Source organism: Mirounga angustirostris, unplaced genomic scaffold, assembly GCF_029215605.1.
Source record: "Mirounga angustirostris isolate CCGP_5_RB_7025 unplaced genomic scaffold, mMirAng1.0.hap1 SCAF_16, whole genome shotgun sequence".
In the NCBI taxonomy this organism is placed as follows: Eukaryota; Metazoa; Chordata; class Mammalia; order Carnivora; family Phocidae; genus Mirounga; species Mirounga angustirostris.
The window spans coordinates 54,673,286-54,677,597 of record NW_026991724.1 but is presented as its reverse complement, the minus strand read 5'-3'; positions in this window follow the sequence as shown (position 1 = coordinate 54,677,597).

The window sequence follows — 4,312 nt, the reverse complement described above, 5'->3', positions numbered from 1 at the left end:
GGAGCCCCGACGATGCGGCTGAGGGGGGGGCGGGGCCAGGCTGGGAACTTTCTCCTGGGGGGGACCGGGAGCCATGGGGGGTTGTGGCCAGATCTGGGCGTCCGAGAGTCCCCTCTGGGGCCCTGTGGGGGATGGGTGCGGGCGGGGGCGGGAGGGATGCCCGAGCTGGGGCTGGGACCCTGCCGACAGAAAGGACGGGGCGGGGCAGAGAATGTGAGGAGGCAGGAAGGACTGCGCACGGACAGACTGGGGGGCCGACGGGGAGGGAAGAGGTGAAGAAGATGCACCAACCGGGAGTCTGGCCCAGGAGCTGAGGGGACAGAAGTTGTTCCCAACTGGGAATCAGTAGGAAGAGGGGACAGGAGAGGATAGGTGATATGCGCAACTTGGAACTTCATGGACCTTTGGGCCAGGGGACATTTAGGGAAGACGTTCAGACAGTGGTGGGTATACGGTTCTGGGGCTCTAACAGTGACAAATGCATTTCCCTTCCACCCTGTCCCCCAGCCACCCGGTACTCGCTGGAGACAGCTTGTGCTTACCAATTTCCTGTGCATCTTTTCAAACGAGTTCTGTACCGCTCTGCACATACATCATGCCACCCCCTTCTTTCTTTGGCCCCAGCTGGGATCACATTATCCCACACTTTGCTTTTTTAGCACTCTATCTTGAAGATCCTTCTCTACCCACACTTATCGAGCTAACTCTTTCGTTTTAGGGGCTGTATAGTATTCCGTTGCATAAATTTATTTATCCATACTTATCCAATCAGTCAATTGGGAGATTTTTTTTCTTGCATACAAAAACTAATACTGATGCATATGTAAATTACTTTTTTTTTTTTACTGACTTCTTCCAATGCTCTTAAGCCTCTGAACTCAGATATTTGATAAATACTCATTTCAAGGTCTTCTAGATTTTGTTATTAATTATTATTTTTTAAATGTTTTATTTATTTATTCATGAGAGTCAGAGAGAGAGAGAGGGAGAAGCAGGCTCCCCGCCTAGCAGGGAGCCCGATGCGGGACTCGATCCCAAGACCCCAGGATCATGACCTGAGCCGAAGGCAGACGCTTAACCATCTGAGCCACCCAGGCGCCCCTAAATTTTGTTATTAATTATTAATGATAGGAACAATAATGATGACAACACATAATCTTTATTGAATGTCTAGTTCGGGACCCGCAGTGGGCTGGGTATTTGTTACACACTGGATCCTTCAATCATCGCAGCGGTCTTACTATTGGAATTGTTTTATCTCCGTGTAAGGAGAAGGGAACTGAGATCCTGCATAGTGAGTTAGCCAGACTCACAAAGTTAGGATTTGAACCCAGGCCTCTCTGACTCCAAGTTCCATGCCTTTTCTTTGGAGGTGAGCTGCCTCTGCAAAAATATGTACCTTACTTGAGATTAGTTACTTGGCTCATGTTAGGCTTACCATGCACACAAACTCATATAGGATAAAAAAGACCTTTTGTCAGACTCTGCACCTTGATTTAGTATCCAGAATTACTGTCACTCTACATTTACCACAGATGCCCTGTAGTCGGGACAGGACGGTAACTGCGCTACCCTGCTGTCTCCTTGTCCTGGCTCTGATCCTGTCATGTTGTGACTTTCGGTGTCTGGGTCTGGCTCTGGGAATTCACTGAGGGCACAATCTAGGTCTGAGTCATCTCTGTGTCCTCACTGTCACCCAGCATAGGGTGTGGCTAAGAGCAGGGGCCTAGGAAAATGTTTGGTAATGAATGGAGGGATGGATGAATAACAAATGGCTTTATGGGTTAGGTTGGGACTTGCTTAAGCCTCTGGGATAAAAGAACCTAATTCCCATTAGTTCCCGTACCATAAGGCCCCCATTCCCATTGGTTAGTGAGTCACAGGAACCACTGTTTCCATCATTCTCTGATATACAGAGTTCACAAATCCCTTGGCACCTAAGACTCAGCTGATGCAATTCCCATCAATCGCTGGGACTCGGGACCCACTGTTGCCCTCAGCACCCCCACCCCGGACTTGGGACCCATCAACCCTGGAGGCACAAGGGCCCCGTTCTCATCAGACATTGGCACAGAAGTACCGTCATTCTTATTAATCCCTGATACCCAACATCCATAATTCCTATACCCCTAAAATACAGGGACCACCATTCCCATCAACTCCTGAGATCCAAGTTTTGCCATTCTTATTATCCCTTGGAACAGTCCGCCAGTGGAAAATAGAAACATCCCACCCATCATCACAAAGTCCATCCCCAAGTTCCCAGAACAGGAACTGTTAGCCAGGAAGATACCTGCCTTGAAGTAGGTCTGAGTCAAGGACTCACTGATTATTACTATAGGAAAGAAGGCCTCAGGTCATGAAGAACATCAAAGTAGCAGAGAATCCTTCCACATGAAGGATCAATCCCAAACCGGAGATAATCCTGCAGTACCACCAGAAAATCCTTCCACATGGGGGTTAAACTCCAAACTCAAGATAATCCTAGAGTGCCACTTAATCTCCACAGGTGCAATAATCCTCAGACTGGCAGAACATCCAAAATACCAGATGATCCAAATATAACACATGTTCCCGTTGCACCAGTAAATAATCCTAGATGGGCACTTGCCCCTTGTAGGAATTGGGGACAGGAGACCTTTTCTGTGTGTGTGTGTGTGTGTGTGTGTGTGTGTGTGTGTGGTGGGTGTGGAGAAGACAAAGCTTGGTCCCTTTTTTAACCCTTTCCTGGACAGGGGGGTAGGAAAAATGGGTGTGAATTTTGGGGAGAGTGTCATCTGAATAGTGAAGGGCTTTCAGCTGCTCTGCTCTTTGCATTTCTGCAAAAGGTAGGGAAGGTGGTTCTGAGGCTCAAGGAGACAAGTGGATGGGTAGTTTTTTCAAGCCCCTCAGCTGCCATCCACTTCCCCTTCCTCAGGCAATAGAGCCTCTTTCCTGTGAGAAATCCACTCTACATGACTCTAATAAGAATGTTCTAGCACTAGGGGCGCCTGGGTGGCTCAGTCCTTGAGCGTCTGCCTTCAGCTCAGGTCATGATCCCAGGGTCCTGGGATCGAGCCCCGCATCCGGCTCCCTGCTCCACGGGAAGCCTGCTTCTCCCTCTCCCACTCCCCCTGCTGGTGTTCCCTCTCTTGCTGTGTCTCTTTCTGTCAAATAAATAAAATCTTTAAAAAAAAAAAGAAAAGAAAAAGAATGTTCTAGCACTGATGCTTCCTCCCTCAAAACATGTGGTCTGGGCATGTAACCCAACACGGGCCAATCAGAACATTCATTCATTTGTGACCCCCACCCCCCCAACAGAACTGATTAAAGTCCAAGATTTTACGTTTTTATCCTTTTTAAGATTTTATTTTTAAGTAATCCCTACACCCAACGTGGAGCTCAAACTCACAACCCTGAGATCAAATCTCACACCCCACTGACTGAGCCAGCCAGGCGCTCCTTTACTTTTTTATCTTGACACCTTATTTTATGTCTTCTAAAATATACAAGCATTTGTACACACATACAGTGTTTTTGTTTTCCAAGAACAGAATTATATTGTGTATAGCAAGGTGTTTAAGAGCAGATTCTGAAGCCAGGCTGCCTGGGCTTGAATCCTGGCTCAGCCATTTTTCTAGCTGTGTCTCTTTATGCCTCAATTTTGTCAAAACCCTGAAATGGGTATGATAATTAATAGTACCTACATCACAAGGTATATGAAGATTAAAGGAGTTAATATATACAGAGTGCTTAAAACAATGTCTGGCACATAGTAAGCCCATAGAAGAATTATCTGTTGTTATTCCTACAAAAAAATAGCTAGCTCTGTAATTTCTGCATACACATGCACAGCATTTTACATTAACAGAACAATTTATACTAATGTAAATATTTTTACTACATTCTTCCTCCTCCTCCCCTCCCCTTTCTTCTTTCTTTGCTTGCCTTTTCTTGACTTTTCCCTTCTTGTCCACTCCCCAGGTGCCTCTCCACTCTGAATCCCGTATGGTATGGTATCTGTTGTAGATTGAATTACGCCCCCACCCACATATGTTGAAGTCCTAATGCCCAGTACCTGTGAATGTGACCTTATTTGGGAGTTTTTATAGATGCAGTCAAATTAAGATGTGATCATATGGAATAGGGTGGGCCTTAAATCCAATGGCTGGTATCCTTATAAGGAGAAGAAGATTTGAAGATACAAAGGAGATACAGGGAAGAAAGCCATATGATGGGGGATGCAGAGATCAGGATGATGCATCTGCAAGCCAAGGAATGCCAAGGATTGCTGGCAACCACTGGAAGCTGGAAGAGGTCAGGAAGGAGCCTT